This window comes from Rhincodon typus, chromosome 8, assembly GCF_021869965.1.
Source record: "Rhincodon typus isolate 14 chromosome 8, sRhiTyp1.1, whole genome shotgun sequence".
Taxonomy (NCBI): domain Eukaryota; kingdom Metazoa; phylum Chordata; class Chondrichthyes; order Orectolobiformes; family Rhincodontidae; genus Rhincodon; species Rhincodon typus.
Window position 1 is genome coordinate 76,496,575 of NC_063339.1, and position 17,989 is coordinate 76,514,563.

Here is a 17,989-nt window from a genome sequence, read left to right on the forward strand (position 1 = left end):
CCTCTGATGATGCCTGGCCTGCTGTGTTCCTCCAGCTCCATACCGTGTTGTCCGTAACTCTATTCTTCCTGGTTAATTTGATAAATCATTGTGTATAATTGAAGAGATTCTATATTTTGGTGTAATGCAGAGTTTACTGGGATAGTTGCACGCATCGTTTGATCAACTGTAGTGGATTCAGTCACTTTCTGTCACTGAGCTCGGGAAGAACTGGGTGGTAATGGGATTCTATCCTCCATTTAGGACGCAAATGGAGCTGTTTATAGTTAATCCCTAATATATACAAGATTAGCTGAGCTTCCAATTCATGTCTCTGTTGAAATGCAATTTGCACAATGATGGTAATCTTTGTGAGTACCCATGTTGTTTACATATCGAAAATAATTAACTCCTGCCATGAGATAAAAATCAAAATCATTAGTATGTTGTGATTTTCAGGATGGTATGTTAAAGTCGGCAGTTAATTACTAATGTTTTGGAGTTGAAATGAAATTAACTAGTTAGAATGCACTTTTTCTTCATCAGCCCTCCCCCAAACTGACCGGTTTGGTCTACATTATGAAAATGTCTTCCTCTTAATAATACCAAAATAATCCAGTGTCTATCTGAATGTCTTGATACTTCACCATAGCTTACAATGTTTACCCAAAACACGACTTCAAACCTTCCACCATTCACTTCCTATGGTTGTGCAGTACTCTTGTGCTGCAGTAGTAGTGTCTCTACCCCTGCTCCAGGAGGACCAGGTTCAAGTCCCAAAACAGGAAAGAACAGAAGATTGCTAGCAGTACTGTACACCCCAACCATTAGCTGGCAGTGGTTAATTCTGCAGTATGTCATACCAAACCACTTAGATCCTCTATCTTGTTTGGCTTGTACCTCACTACTTCAAATACCTTTGTGTCCCCAATTCCCTCCAAGCTACAAACACCCAAAATCCTCCACCTTTACTCTCATCCTACCTCATATCCTTTCTTTTTGTCATTCTTTCATGGAATAGGGGCGTCTCTGGAAATACCAGCATTTGTTGCCCTTTCTTAATTTTCTTTGAAAGCAGTTAAGAACGAATTACATTACTGTGGGTCTAAACAAGGTAAGGATAGCAGTTTTTCTTTCTTAAGGTACATTCTTTCTTTCCTAAGGTACATTAATGAAACAGGTAGGGTCATACAACAATCATTGATATTTTCAAGGTCACCATTATCAAGACTAGATTTCAATTCTGAATTTTTTTTTAAGAAATGAACTATAAGTTTTAACAAATTGACATGGTAGGATTTGGACTTGTATTTCCAACACATTAGAAAGGGTCTCTGGATTACTAACTCAGTTATATTACCACTATTCCAATGCCTCAAACCCCCAGTATCCCCAAATCCTTTTCCCACCCCTTTCTCAATCTGCCTCAAATCCTTCTATCACACGCCCCCACTCTTTACCTGCTTCAATTCCCTTTCCTAAAATATCTCCTGCATTAAATTCCTCTCACTGCTTCCCCCTACCCCTCCACTCCCTACCTGCCTAAGATCCCTCTTTCTCTCACTCCCTATCTATGAGTTTTCTGCTATCATGTGTTCTTGGGTGCCTGGACCTCTTACTATCCAGTCTGGCTGAGGCTAACCAGGTGTAATATCCACGGAGAGAACTGTGGAGGAAATGGATGTGAAGTCCAAGGGAGAGGAACAAGGTGGCTTGGTCCAGCAGCACAAACTAACTGACTGCCTTAGCCCATGGCAGACATGAGCTGCTGTGTACTTGACCCTTCTAGTATTGGGAAATCCTAGGTATCTAGTATCTTTCATCTAGTATGCAAGTACTGGGAGATTCCAGCATTATAGAAACCACTCCCCAACATTGTGGAAACAGGCCATTCAGCCCAACAAGTCCGCAACGACCCTCCAAACAGCGTCCCACCCAGACCCAACCCCCTATCCATCCCTGTATTTTCCCTTGGCTAATACACCCAAACTAGACATCCCTGAATGCTATGGGTAATTTAGCCTGGCCAATCCACCTATCCTGCACATCTTTGGACTGTGGGAGGAAACCAGAGCACCCGGCAGAAACCCACGTAGAGACAGGGAGAATGTGCAAACTCCACACGGTCACCCGAGGCTAGAATTGAATCCATGTCCCTGACCACTGCCCCACCTCCTTCCTTCCCTTATAGAATCATAGAATCATAGAATCACAGAGCTGTACAGCATGGAAACAGACCCATCGGTCCAACTCGTCCAAGCCGACCAGATATCCTAAATTAATCTAGTGCCATTTGCCAGCACTTGGCCCATATCCCTCTTAAACCCTTCCTATTCATATATCCATACAGATGCCTTTTAAATGTTGTAATTGTACCAGCCTCCACTGCTTCCTCTAGCAGTTCACTTCATTCACGCACCTCCCTCTGCGTGAAAAAGCTGCCCTTGTGTCCCTTTTAAATCTTACCTCTCTCACCTTAAACCTATGCCCCCTAGTTTTGGGCTCTGCTACCCTGGGAAAAAGATCTTTGCTATTCAGCCTATCCATGCCACTCAAGATTTTATAAGTGATTTGCTATGCAGTAAGCAACCATAAAAATACATCACAATTACTTCATAAACACCAGTTGTTGACTTATTTTGAATGGCACTACAACTATTTAATCAGGGTTTGCTTCTTAAACAGAACCTATCCAGAAGAGGTCTTTTATTACCCATTTTATAACTTGTGGTGGAGCAGAGACTCATTCAGTGCAGTAAGTATAAGGAAAACAGAAGGAGTCAAAATAGAGACAGAAAAAAAGCACACTTGTGCTTTTGAAGTCATTAAGGGTAGAGTAGCACCCTTTTAACTACAACAAATCATCTGTTCATGGTGCAATTTAGACACGAGTACCAGGTATATTTCCTAGAAATTTTGGGATAAAGGTATGTGTTGCTAAAGTAAACAAGATGTACACCAATATTAGCAAATTGGGTGGTTGGGGCGTGAACTGTGATGAGGACGCAGAGATCCTTCAGCATGATCTCGACAGGTTGGGTGAGTGGGCACATCAATGGCAGATGCAGTATAAAAGTCTGGATAAATGGGACGTTATTCATTTCGGAAGCAAAAACAAGAAGGCAGGTTACTACCTGAATGGCTGTTAATTGGGAGATGGGAGTGTATTTCACTCCCTTCGTTATTTCTCACTCATTCGTTCTCTCTTTTCATTCTGACACACGTGATCTCACAAATGCAGACACGCGCAAATGTGCTTGCACACACAGATACTGACATACACACCATTTGTGCACAGCTGCACATGCTCTCACATGCACATGACCCAAGGGTATTTTTAGATCCTTTTCATGTCCATTCAGCTCTTAATATTCCTTTTTGTCAACTGGTACAAGGGACACTCCTTTCTAATATGCTGATCTTAAAATGACGAATGACTTAAACTTTCTGATTAGAAATTTATATTAATATTGAAACCAATCATTAACTTGTTCAGTTTTTGAACAAGCAAAGGCACATCTAGGCATTGAATGTGCCCGAGTGTTTTAAAATGCATAAATAGAATTAAGTACAACAGAAATGCTTTTGACATTAAAAAATGAGAATTTCTGGAGAAACTCAGCAAGACCGATTGTAAAGCCTTTTAACCATTTTCCAACTGTTTTTCGGGCGTGAGACACAACAATAAATGAGAGTTTTCCCCTGCCAAAAATCTCAGCTGAAGACCTAAATGAAGTGCTCTGACACACCCTTACTCACAAGTTACTTCCAAATGCAATAGTTTTCTCAGCTCCAAGGTATCTCATAAGCTCCTCATCCGAGTGCTCGTCCCCCACAATTGTGGGCCCAGTTTCCTATAAAACAGAGACATTATTACTTCTGAAATTGCTTGAACATGATTCATATTCTCTCCCCTCCCGCTGCATTAGGATGGGGAGTTAGGGAGGCATTGTGGCTCAGTGGTTAGCACTGCTGCCCTGCCTCACAGTGCCAGGGACCTGGGCTCAATTCCACCCTTGGGTCATCTGTGTGGAGTTTGCACATTCTCCCCATGTCTGCATGGGTTTCTGCTGGGTGCTTCTGTTTCCTCCCACAGTCCAAAGATGTGCAGGTTAGGTGAATTGGCCAAGCTAAATTGCCCCATAGTGTTCAGGGATATGTAGATCAGGTATGTTAGCCATTCATGTGATTTTGATGAGCCTGGCCAGCACAGCATTTCCTGTCCTGTCCATAGGGCAGTTAAGACTCAACCATATTGCTGTGGGTCTGAAGTCACATGTAGACTACACCAGGGAAGGGTGGCGATTTCCTTCCATCAAAGCTATGAGTGAACCAGATGGGTTTTTACAACAATCAGCAATGGTTACGTGACGGCCATCAGACAAGTCTTTTGTTCCCAATCCTTTATTGAATTCAAAATGTCACCATCTGCCATGGTGGGATTCAGGTCCTCAGAACATTAGCCTGGGTGTCTGATTACTATCCAATGAAATTACCACTACACCTTTACGGTTGAAATCAGCATTATCAGTTGGAGTACAGTAAGGTTGGGGGAGGGTGGTGTGGGCAGGCAGAATAAAGTTGGGGAGGTGGAAAGAATTATAACAGGATTCTGACTGCTCATCTCTGTCCAATGACTCCAGCAGGAGATCACACTTGTATGATGCCCCTGACTATCAAATAGCCTGTCAACACATAGACACCTGGGTCACACGTAAATAATGCTGTAATGAATGCAGTACAGGAGGGGCTAGCAGTGTCTGTGGACCCACACCCAGCACAAATCAAGTAACTGAGGAAAACAAGGGAACAGGAGTAATCCGTTCAGACCATCGACTCTACGCTGCCTTTCAACAGCTGACCATAACTGATCAACCACTTCTATGCCTTATACCCATCCCATTCCAATAACCCCGTCAGCTACTGGCAATCAATTTCTACCTTCAACATAATCATTGACATCCCCTCTTTTTTAAAAGTGTGTCCCCTAGTTATAGACCTCCTAACCAAGGAAATCATCTTACCTGAATCTATCCTGTTTATCCCTTTAGGTATTTTCCAGGTTTCAATGAGATTGCTTCTCATGTTTTGAAACACTGGAGAATACAGGCCCAGTTTGCCTAATCTTTCTTCATAGGACAGTCTTGCCATCCTAAGAACAAGTCTGGTAAACCTTCATTGAACTCGATCTCTGGCAATAATATCTTTCCTGAGGAAAGGAGACCAAAATTGCTCAAGGTGCAGTCTAACTAAGCTCTGAGACAATTGAAACAAGACGTCACTGCTCCTGTACTCAAATCTTCTTACAATAAAGGCTAACAGTCCATTAGCCTTCCTAATAGCTTGCTGTACCAGTATGTTTTCCTTTACTGATCGACGAATAAGGACACCTAGGTTCATTTCACATCTGCACTGTCCAAACTCTTGTTATTTAAGAAATACTCTGTACATCTCTTTCTTCCATCAAAATGGATATCCTCACAATTTTCCACACTTAATTCCATCTGCCATGTTCTTGCCATTCATTAAAACTGTTCAAATCTTTCTGAAGCTGCTTTCCATCTTCCTCACAACTCAGTCCAACTGCGCAAATTTTGAGATATTCTATTGGGTCCCCAACTCTTTTCATCAAACTTTTCAGATCTGTTATGATAAATCTCTGGGGCAGGTGCAACTCGAGTGTGGTGTAATTCCACTCCTGGTTGAGAAGTAGGGACACTACCACCGTTCCTCAAGAGTCATCATTTCCCCATCTACAATGGTGAGATTTGAACCAGTGTCTTCTAGAATAATAACGTGGGGTTCTACATTACTAGATCTGTGACATTACTACTGTGCCACCAATGTTATGACACACCTCTGGAACAGGTAGGACTTGGAACCTGGACCTCCTGTTTCAGAGGTAGGGACACTACCACTGAGCCACAAGAAATCCCTGTTGCAATTTCTAGATACCTTTGTATGGGATTTGTACCCAAACCATATTGCCATGAGGTAAGGACACTACCACGGTGCCACAAGAGCCCAGCAGTGCAGGTACAGGTACTTTGCAGTCACAACGTGAGAACATTTAACGTGCTTGGTCTCTGGATTTCTAAATTAATGACATTACACTACCCGTTTCACCATAACGTCATTTAGAATAGAATCCCTACAGTGTAGAAGCAGGCCATTTGGCTCATTAAGTCCACACCGATCTCTGAGGATCATCCCACCCAGACCCACCCCCTACCCTAGACACTATGGGCAATTTAATATTGCCAATCCACCTAACCTGCACATCCTTGGACTGTGGTAGGAAACCACAGCACGCAGAGGAAACGCACATAGACACGGAGAGAACGTCTGTGTGGAGTTTGCACAGTCACCCAAGGGTGGAATTGAACCCGGGTCCCTGGCACTGTGAGGCAGCAGTGCTAACCACTGAGCCACCGTGCTGCCCTGATGCTGCTCATAGAATGTTTTACTGCACTTTGCATCAAACCAGGGTTGGGTTGGATATAATTTTGCTGAGTTGATGGTTGATGGCACTTCATGACTGCCCAAATTTCAGCTAGTATTGTGGTACAAATCTATCCCATTGAGCACTGTGACAGTGATAGACAAATGGATACTGTCTATCAACAAGAGTGTAGGCCTGACTTTGTCTCCATCAGGACTATGACAATGACAATTATACTGGCAGAGACAGATGGACTTGCTGCAGGTCGAGGTTTATTGGTTATTATTGTTATTAATTGGTTTACCTCTTGTTGGTTTTCTCATGACTTGCCACAGTGCAAGTCTGGCAGATATCTCCTTCAGAACTTCACCAGCTTGGCCAACAAAGGTGTGACCAAGCCACTCTTGATGATGGGTGTTGAAGTTCCTCTAACCAGAATACATTCCATCCTCTTGCCCTCAGAGCTTCTTCCAAGGATGTTCAACATGGAGGAACACTGATTCACCAGTTAAGGGCAGTAGATGTTAATTGTTATTGATTCCGGTGCTTGACCTGATGCCATGAAACTTCATAGGGACTGGAGTCAGGTTGAGGACTCTCAGGGCAATATACTCTTGCTGAATTCCCCTGTGCTGCCATCTCTGGTGTGTGTCTATCCTGGTGGGATAGGACGAACAGAGGAATGAAGATGATGTTGTCTGGATCATTGTCTGTAAGTCATGAATCAGTGAGTACGACTATGTCAGGTTGTTGCCTGACTGATATGTGGGACAGTTCTTCCAATTTTGTCACAAGCCCTCAGCTGTTAATAAGGAAGTTTGAGTATGTCTTGCAATTGTTGTTTCCAGCATCTACATTAATACTGGATGATCCATTTGGTTTTATTCCTATTTGCATTTTGTGTAGCAGTTTGATTAAATTGAGTAGCTTGCAAGGCCAATTTCAAAGGGCAGTTAAGAGTCAATCACACTTTGTGCTTTTGACTCACACGCAGGCCAGACCAGGTAAGGATGACAGATTTTTTTCTAGGTGATAGAGGTCAAATGTTTGAAAGCTGCTGTCAAACAAGGCTTGGCAAGTCATGTTCTTAGTTGTTTCATGGTCACCAGTTCTCATTTTTAGTTCCAGGCTTATTGATATCTTTATAAAGCAAAACGGAGTTAATGCAGTTTATATTATAAATACAATGTACAATGAATTCTTTAACAATATATTTTGTACTTTGTATAGAATAATCATCAATTATATGGAGCGATAATTGTCTTACAATGGAAGAGCCGATGGGTGACATCTTCATATACATTTGTGTTCAGCATATCAGCAGATTATGCACTAAATAATGTAAATAACCTCTTTCATGCAACCATACTGAATCCCTGTTGTATTGTTACCAACACAGTGGAAAGTAACAATACAGTGATGTTTCTATGTGTCTTACAATGGAAGAGCAGATGGGTGACATCTTCAGAAACATTTGCGTTCAGCAGATTATACACTAAATAATATAAATAATCAGGAAATCAAATAAACTTAGTCACTCATTAGTTAAGAAATATAACAATATTATAAAGAGGTGATTTGTAAATGACCTATTTTTGTATTAAAAGCAACACCATCCATTGATTCAAAATTCAGTTTGAAGTTTACCTACAATAAATCCTAGACTAAGTGTAGGAGGAAATGCAAGGAGCTAGCTGTTTAAAACAAAGACTTCCCGTAGAAACATCACTGTATTGTTACTTTCCACTGTGTTGGTAACAATATAACAGGGATTCAGTACGGCTGCATGAAAGAGGTTAGTTGCTACGAATAGAACACATGGAATTGGAGATAGTTTTTTTTAATGTGGGCTAGAAACTGGATGGATGGTAAGAAACAGCGAGAGAGAATAAAAAGTAGGTTTTCTGATTGAATGCCATTGCCTTGGGCTTCAATTTTTCACATTATTTATCAACAGGAATAGAGAGTTGTGCATCATGTTTTCAGTTGGGTGCAAATCAGGTTAAATTTGTAAGTAATGTAGCTGGAAACAGGAAGTTGCAAGTGGATACAGACAAATTGACTGAGCAAAATCACATCAATTGATATTCAGTGTTGGTCATCCACTTAACCAAATAAAACAAAGACAAATCGGAATGTTTCTAAAATGAGAAATTCAGAAACGTAGATGAGCAGTGAGCCTTGGCAGTCAGAATACAGAAATCATTTAAAGCTGTCAGAAAGATAGAAAAAGCACTCAAGGAACTGAATGAATTTTGGTCAAGGAGCTAACTCTTGTTCCTACTAGATCTATTTTCCCTGCCTTTTGCTTCGTACACTTTTTGATGTTTTTTCAAAATATTTACCGTTTATGGTATCTACTTAAAAGTTATTTTGGACTGCAATTTTGCAATCTCTGTCTGGTAAGGCACTCTTTGTCCTAAAACTTTCATTTAGTGGCGATATTTCCACTTCCAACTCAGAAGATCCATCCATAACGACTGCAGATATCAGAATTCTGTGTTGACAAAGAGCGGGGGTGCCCTTTCCTCTTTTGGTGGAAGTTCATAAAGCCCTCTGTCTGTGTGAGTATATGGATGGTTATGGACAGGGGAGGAGTATTAATGCTGTATCCTGGCAACATTCAATCAGACTCGAAATTCTTCCATTACTTCCAAGCAGGTACTAGTAAAAAGACAAAACCAAGAACTCCATTATTGCTCATTGATGTGACTGCCAAACTGATTTAAACCACACCATGCGAAGCTGCTTCAAATCATCATCATCATCACTTTCTGCAAAATACAAACGATTGAACACATTGCTCTGGTAAACCGTCCTCAACGTCCTCCAGCCTCTTCCAAATTTGTGCCCAGCTTTTACTGAACTCCAAGCCTGAATCCTACCAATGAGGTTTTTGGCCCGACCACAGTATCAAAATAACCCTTATAAACATCAAAGATGACAGTTGATGTGACTGTGACCGTGGTAAACTATACCCCCGTCCTCACTTTTCTCAATCTATCTGCATCCTTTTAAAAGAGTTAACTGAGCTATCTTACTCCTCCACCAATGCCTCATCATCTAGCTGGGTGCAACTGTTCTTACCTAGTTCCGCTTTTCTATCTAAACGTAGACAGAGAATTGCCTGTACTGGTTTTTCTTTCTGCTCCCAGACTGTTGTCCGGGGTGTTTATCTGTCCTTGATTCCATCTTTTTCCTTACGTAATATTGTTCCCTGGTTACATCATTCAAAAACAGGTCAGATTCCATATGTACCCTGATGACCTCTAAATTTCTCTGTCTCCCACCCCTTTTGACCACTTTACCATTTGTAAGTTGTCAGTCTACCTGTCCAGCATCCAGCACTAGATGAACAGAAATCTCCTTCAACTAAATATTAAGGAAGTGCATACTGGTCCCCGCCACATACTCCATCCCTCAGCCTAGCAGCTGTCAGAGGCAGAACCAAACTGCTCATGAACATGGTGTCATACCTGATTTCAAACAAGCTTTGATTGCACACCAACATTATCACTAAGACCATGTTACTTCCACCCTTGAAACAAGGTGTCCCTGTCAATATGTTGCTACCACTTTGTTGCAATGAACTCAATCATTCCAAAATATTTCTTGTCGTTATCTCATCTCTCATCCTGTATAAAGATAAGCTCATCCAAAATTCTAACTCGCACCAAGTCTGTTCACCTATTACGCAGTTCACTGCCAAGTCAGCTCCCACTTGAAAAATGTCACAATTTATGATGTGTCATCATTGATATCAAATCCCTTCAAGGCCTCAACCCACTGGAACTCACTGCCTTAAAGTCTGTTGGAAGCAAATTCACTAGTTATTATCGAAAGGGAATTGGATAAACACTTGAAAAGGAGAAATTTGCTGGGTGACGTAGAAAAGACAAGGAAGTGGACCTACTGAGCTGCTTAATTTCATGACTAACATCCAATTCATTCATAACATAGCAAGAACTTACAAAATAGTTTTGACAAGGTGATTAAATTTGAAGGTATTCTGCCTCTCCTGTTGGCCCATTGGGTAAATCCACTGCACTAGTTGGTCAACTGAGTTCAGTCAGGCAGCACTTGGGAGTCATGGGAGAACAGTAGGGTAGTTTTAAATCTTGAAAGGGGCCCTAGGACACAGCATATCGAAGACATTTATTAAAACTGTAACAGTATTTTCCCACTTCTTATTGGAACTGCCAGTGAAACCAAATGCATTGATTAATTGCACATTAAAAGGGAATTTTTCCTGCTCAAAATAAACCAGGCCGTCTCTCAAAACAAGGCAAATTAGATCACTTAAAAACCATAAAATTAATGGGCGTTTATTTTAAAGCTGGTCAGTTGCACAATTTAATCAGTAGAAACCAGTGCGGCTGGTTAGTGATTTTGCATGTTCACGGCATATTGCAGTGGATAGAATTAGTTATTGATAAACCAATTGCACACGGTGGCTCAGTGGTTAGACCTGCTGCTTCACAGCACCAGGGACACAGGTTTGATTCCAGCCTTGGGCAACTGTCTATGTGGAGTTTGCACGTTCTCCCTGTGTCAGCGTGGGTTTCCTCCGGGTGCTCCAGTTTCCTCCCGCAGTCCAAAGATGTGCAGACTAGGTGGATTGGCCATGCTAAATTGCCCATAGTGTTCAGGGATGTGTAGATTAGGTGAGTTACAGAGGGATTGGTCTGGGTGGGATGCTGTGAGGGTCGGTGTGGACTTGTTGGGCCGAAGGGCCTGTCACCACACAGTAGGAATTCTATGAACACTCATAACTAGCCTTTGGACATTGTATTTTAGAGTTTTTTCATCTGATGAGACTTTTTCTAATTTATTTTCTTCACTTAAGTTTTGAGATTAATGGTAGTCATACTATTTTATATTAGCATTTAACATTATAGTAACATTATTGCAAAATTTGTATTTGAAAATTTACTTTCTGAAGTAGTCCTGTTTGTTCTGAAGGCTTGTATACAATGCCAGCCAATTTCCCCCCAGGCCCCTCCAAAAGCAATTGGGTTTATGAAGGCTTTTGAAATATTCTTAAGCTTCACTATCTTGAAATATTAGTTTCAGAACAGGAGAGTAAGGCAGGTGCCAACAGCAGAGCAGACAAATAGAGCCAGGTGCAGCTAACTTGAACTGAAGGTGTGAATGAAGCAGATAGGAAGATAATGCTGCAATGTTGCAAAGGTTGGGAGCTAAAGAGCAATGGAGGGTAGTTTGAGAGGGCAATGTTTGCAACACTAGTCTGGGCATCACTGAAAACTGGGAAAAGGACAAGGTTATATGGGAGAGACTGGTGGCCTAGGCTAATAATCTGTCCACATAAAAAGATTTAACCTTTTAACATTTTTAAGAGAACTGTGACTTAGCAGTTCTGACTGTTCGGGGCCAAGGCCAAATAAAGGAATGATAAAAAAGAATTTTGCTACAGAAGCAAAACACAATTTCACTGCACAGTATGTCGAAGCAGTGACATTTAACATGGATGAATGGGGAGGGGAAAACGAGGCTTAATTCAGAATTAGAACAATCTGCCTGAGCTACTGGTGCTAGAGAATTGTTGTTCAGACTGGAGTCCTGTGACCAGCGGTGTGCCACAAGGATCAGTGCTGGGTCCACTGTTGCTCATCATTTATATAAACAATTCGGATGAGAATATAGGAGGCATGGTTAGTAAGTTTGCAGGTAACACCAAAATTGGTGGTATAGTGGACAGTAAAGAAGGTTATCTAAGAATACAATGGAATTTTGGTCAACTGGGCCAGTGGGCTGAGGAACGGCAGATGGATTTTTAGATAAATACGAGGTGTTGCATTTTGGAAAGTCGAACCAGGGCAGGACTTGTACAGTTAATGGTAGGGTCCTGGGAAGTGTTATCAAACAGATAGACATAAAGGTGCAGGTACATAGTTCCTTAAAAGTGGTGTCACAGCTAGACTGCTTGGTGAAGATGGCATTTGGCAAGCTTGCCTTCATAAGTCAGAGGATTGAGTACAGGAGTTGAAATGTCATGTTACAGCTGTACAAGACATTGGTATGGCCACATTTGGAGTACCGTGTAGAACTTTGTTCGCCCTACTATGGGAAGGATGTTATTAAACTGGAAAGGGTGCAAAAAAAGAGTTACAAGGATGTTACCAAGACTGGAGGGTTTGAGTTATAAGGAGAGGCTGGATAGGCTAGGACTTTTTGACCTGGAGAGTTGGATGCCAAGGGGTGACCTTATAGATGTTTATAAGGTCATGAGGGGTCTAGATAAGTTGAATAGCCAAGGTCTTTTCCCCAGGGTGGGGCAGTCCAAAACTAGAGTGCATTGGTTTCAGGTGAGAGGGGAAAGATTTAAAAGGAACCTGAGGGGCAACATTTTCACACAGAATGTGAGTTGTATTTCTGACAAAGGGTCACTGGACCTGAAAATGTTAACTCTGATTTTTTTTCTTCACAGTTGCTGCCAGACCTGCTGAGCTTTTCCAGCAACTTTGTTTTTGTTTACACAGTGTGCTGCATATATAGAATGAGCTGCCAGAGGAAGTGGTAGAAGTGAGTAAAATTACAATATTTAAAAGACATTTGGAAAGGTAAATGGATATTTGGAAAGGTTGAAAGGGATATGGGCCAAATGCAAGCAAATGGGACAAATTCAGTTTAGGACATCTGATCAGCATGGACGAGGAGCCAAAAGGTCTGTTTTCGTCCTGTATGACACTGTATTTTGGAAAAGTTAAGCCACAGTAGCAAAACAAAAAGCAATTTTAAGAGCACTGTGGATGAGAAACGGCGTCATACGGGGTTATCGACTTTGAGGTGAATACCATCTTAGCTCTGGACTGAATGTTGGTGGCAGAATGGTTGACCTCAGTACCAAGACTATATATTTGAGTAGATACCAAGGAGGATTGGTATTAGAGGCTGCAGTATAGTTTTAACTGAAGAGAAACCGGATACTTATGATCTTGCCAATGTTGGCTGTGGTCTGGCTTAGCCACCACTTAAAGAATCAGTCTGTCCGCATGACAATTAATGTTTGGTTAAGTTAGCAGGTACCACTTCTCCAGCTAGTTGCGCCTGGATTGTCAATTTCAGTCTTTAAGTACTTAGGATTTGGTGGGATCAGAACAAAATAATTCCGAACATTAGGTCAACTTCGGTCATTTATTTCGGGCCAAGATGGTACTTTTGACTATGAGTGCGAGAAGCTTCCGACTCACATCAGACACTTCCTACTTCCCAATTAAAACCGAAAGAACTGCGGATGCTGTAAATCACGAACAACAACATAAGTTGCTGGAAAAGCTCAGCAGGTCTGGCAGCATCTGTGAAGGAGAAAACACAGTTATCGTTTCGGGTCTAGCGACCCTTCCTACTTCCCGTCCATATTCCATTCCTCGGCGTGAATGGTGATTGAACACCAGCTCCACGGGACAGATAAATCCCGGCGTTGGAGTCGGGGACAAACGCTATTTCTGCAGGCTGTGCAGGAGGAGACCTGAGCAAGAATTGGTGCCTTGCTGACGACCCCAGTGCAAACGAGCCCCATCCCGTGCGCACACACGATATGCAACGTGCACATTTACTTACCAGTCGGATCTGAGTGCTGATGAGGACGTAAGGCATTATTGCGATCCTTTAGTAGCCTGGTGCTTCTGACTGTTATGTTAGTAATATTCCCCCGCCCCTCCGCCCTGCTTTCCGCGGCCCGGGACGGATGGTGTAATTTCCTCACTGACTCCGACTCCAGCCAATCACTCTCTACCTGAGCTCGCGTAATAACACTTCAAAAAAAAAAGCCCGAGCAATTTCCTAAATCTGGCTCGCAAGATGTGGAAATGCAGCCTGTGAGAACGAGCCGACCTGCTGGTATATTGTAATCCGTGCCTCAAACAGGTTTATCATTTCCATCTTTCTTTAATAAAAATCAAAGTTATTTAACCCTGCAATGGGAGGCTGCAAGCAGTTTGTACTTCCTGCTTTAATTTGTGAATCCCCAGGATTGTTTTGGTGATTTGGCCTGGCTACGCCAGATTTAGTACCTGAAACTGAACTTCAAATGGAGTCCTTGAATACCCCAGATGGACTGATTAAGGCTCTGAACAACGTTGTGTAACCTCTGGTATTACCTCCAATTTCAGATTTTTAAAAAAATCAATAGCCTTTCCAATTACTTTTTTTTGCCTTTCATCCGTAATCTTTCTGCCAATAAATATTCTGTTATATTTCTTGGATCCGAAGATTGCTTCATACTTCCCATATTTATCACTGTATAATTCAGCCACTTAATTTTATCTACATCCCTCTGTACTTCATGGCGCCGTCTCCTAGTTTATTCATGCACAATTCCCAAGGACTTCTGACAATCCTTGATAAATATATTGAAAAGCCAAGACCCCCAAAACAGATCTTGGAGGAACACCACCAGACACTTATATCCAAAGTGAACTTCCATTATCTCCTATGGAAGGTTACCTCCAAGTTCATGTGCACTAATTTTGGCTAATATGTTCTGTATCCTGTAAGGCAATTTTCATAGGTAAACTATCTACTATGCTAGTTCTTCTTCTTGAGTTCACTGCCTTCTAGACATGGGATCTGACCCACAGCTCCATGACAACCACCACGAATAGACCAAGATGTCAGTTCAAATGTATGTAAATACAGTCTTCTATAAGTAAGAAATGCCTTGGGTTCGTTTGTTCTACATATGTAAAGAATGTACAGAATCAAACCGCTTTAGTGACTACGTTTTAAATAAAGATCTTTATGAATAAAGTACAATTTTAAAATAAAAAATAGTGATGGTAGTGGCTCCAATTTCTTTCCCTCACAAGGCTGATCAGGGATCTCTGTTCTTATGGTCTACTAGTGGAATTTGTTGCTAGTTGATACTCACCATGTTTGGCTGCATTATGGACGCAGATTTTATGGCCATCAAGTCCTGAAGTTGAACTTGAACCTAGAGCTTCTGGCTGAGTGTAGGGACACTACCCACCGAATCACAAAATCTTCAACATGCTAGCTGTTTCCTCAAACAAATATAACTAAAAATGGAGACTTGACTTGTCCTTCATATTTCCATATTCCTGATGGGGAAGCGATGGCCTAGTGATATTATTCAGAGACCAGGTAATGTCCAGGGGACCTGGGTTCGAATCCTGCAACGTTGGAATTTTAATTAAAAGTTAAAAATCTGGAATTAAGAGTCTAATGATGACCATCAATCTATTGTCGATTTTCAGGAAAAACCTCATCTGATTCACGAATACCCTGTAAGGAGGGAAACTGCCATCCTGTCCTCTGGTTAATTAGGGATAGGCAATAAATGCTGGCTTAGCCAGTGACGCCCTCATCCCGTGAGTGAATAAAATTTAAAAACTGACTCTTTTCTCAACTCTACAATTTTTGTTTTCTCCCTCCATTTCAATAATGGACTGTCATTTACAATCCAAAGATACAATTTGTGAATATTAAGTGCTTTAAAAAAATATAACCAACACATCAATTTTCACACTTGCTTCTTTTAATATCCTGGAATGGAAACCAGGACATTCTAGAACTTTGAAAATCCCATCTAGTTGGATGAACTATGGGAACTATAGGGTTACAGGGACAGGGTAGGGGGGTGCGTCTTGGTGGGATGGTCCTCTTTGGAGTGGCAGTGTGGAATTGATGGGCCAAATGGCCTGCTTCCACCCTGTGGGGATTCTATGATTCTATTCTATGATTCCTTCATTAATATTGCCTTACTTGTGAAAATTCTAATAATTTCCTCCCTTGACTTAATTTTGGATTCTCCTGTACTTCTAGTATTTCATCTGAATATTATTTAAAAGGGAGAGAGACTGCAGAAAGCTGGAACACACCCTCCCAGTGTTCTGTATGAATCACAAAAGGCTAGCATCCCAGTTCAGTGGGTCACAGGCAAAGTATTTAATTATTTAAAAGGGAATGGAGAATTAAATTAGAGACGTCTCCCTAAAACTATACAATGCACTACTCGGATCACAGCTGGAAAACCATGAATAGTTTTGGGCTTCTTATCCAAGGAAACTGGCATTGGTGGCAATTCAGAGAAGGTTCACTAGGTTCATTGCAGGTATGGAGAGATTTTCTTACGAGGAGATGACAAGTTGATTGGGATTGTACTCACTGGAGTTTGGATGAAAGAGAAGACTTTATTGAAACATTTAAGATTCTTAGGGACTTGACAAAGTAAATGCGGAGAAGTTATTTCCTCTTGTAGGAGAGCCTAAGACAAGATGGTATAATCTAAGAGTAATGGCCACCCATTTGAGACAGAGATGAGGAGGAATTTCTTCTCTTAGAGGGTAATGAATCTGTGGAATTCTTTAATGCAGAGAGCTGTTGAGGCTGGGTCGTTAAGTCTATTCAAGGCTGAGGTAGATTTTTAATCAGTAAGGGAATGAAGGATTATGGAGATAAAGCAGGAAAGTGTTGTTGAGGATTATCAGATCAGCCTTTGATGTGTGGGACAGTCTCAATGGGCCAAATGACCTAATTCTGTCCCTATGTCTTGATCCTCTTACCCTACCATGAAGATGGCTATGAACTATTCATTAATGTATCATATGTGTCTGTTTTTAGTGGGCCTGTATTTCTGCATATTGATTTACCTTTCTTAATCTTTTTGTAAGAATCTGTACTTAGCTTTGATTTTTTGAAGTTTTCTACATACCTTTTTCATATTGCCATTTTAGACCTCTCAGTACTTTCTTTGTAATCCTTTGTGTTTTTACTTTGCTCTCTGTCTTTTGAATGTATACTATTTCATACATTTATGTATGCCTTTCCTTTAGTTTGATAATCCCTGTACAACATTTGTTGCTGAACGTTATTTAACTGCATAACTGGAACTTTTACCTCTTAGATGTATATCCTGGTTTTGTATTGTTCCAAAAACTTGTTTGAACGTTCAGTTCACCAATCTTACGGAGTCAATTTATTTATTTTTTTGCTTTGCAGTTTGTCTTAACTAAGTTAGAAATTCTGTTATGTGACTCTTGTTTTTTTCTCTCAAACCTGCCATCAAATTCAATTCAATCAAATCACTACTCAGAAGATAGTTCCTTACTGTAACAAATCCTACTTATATATACTATTCCAGAAAACTCTCCCAATTATAGTTTAGAAGTTATTGTCATTATTATTGGGGTATTCTGTTTTGCTCAAAGTCAAAAATTAAAATCTCCCATTATAACTATACGTCCATGCTACATGCCCTGATCTGCACATTTATACATTGCCCCACTATATCAAAGAAAGCTTCCCCAACATACTCTATCCTTGCTGTCCTACTCAGCCTTACCAAAATCCTGATTTTCCAGTATGTAATTGTGTTTTTAATCAATATTTCTACTTCTACTTTCCCAATGTGCTACCCATTCTAAAGGTCCTGTAGACTAGAATATTTAAGTTTCCAAACATGCTACTTTGTGGTTAAGCCTCAGTAATCACCATCACACTGTACCCTTTAGCTAAGTCTTCATTTCCGACACATTTGCTTTTATTTTAAAGCTACATGCATTCAATGAAAAGAATGTCAAATTGGAT

At 41.0% G+C, this 17,989-nt stretch overlaps 1 non-coding gene across 2 annotated transcripts; it reads right to left on the reverse strand.

Annotated features, from left to right (window-relative positions):
* Positions 1 to 3,738: 3,738 nt before the first annotated feature.
* LOC109912712 lies at positions 3,739 to 14,110 on the reverse strand. Of its 2 annotated transcripts, XR_007262695.1 has the most exons (4): positions 14,003 to 14,110; positions 8,767 to 9,085; positions 6,726 to 7,078; positions 3,739 to 3,833 (listed from the first exon to the last, which is right to left on the reverse strand). It is a non-coding gene; the product is annotated as an uncharacterized LOC109912712 (transcript). The 2 variants fall into 2 exon arrangements; XR_007262696.1 differs by lacking the exon at positions 8,767 to 9,085 and having other exon boundaries at positions 6,726 to 7,561; positions 14,003 to 14,098.
* Between the last annotated feature and the right edge of the window lie 3,879 nt (positions 14,111 to 17,989).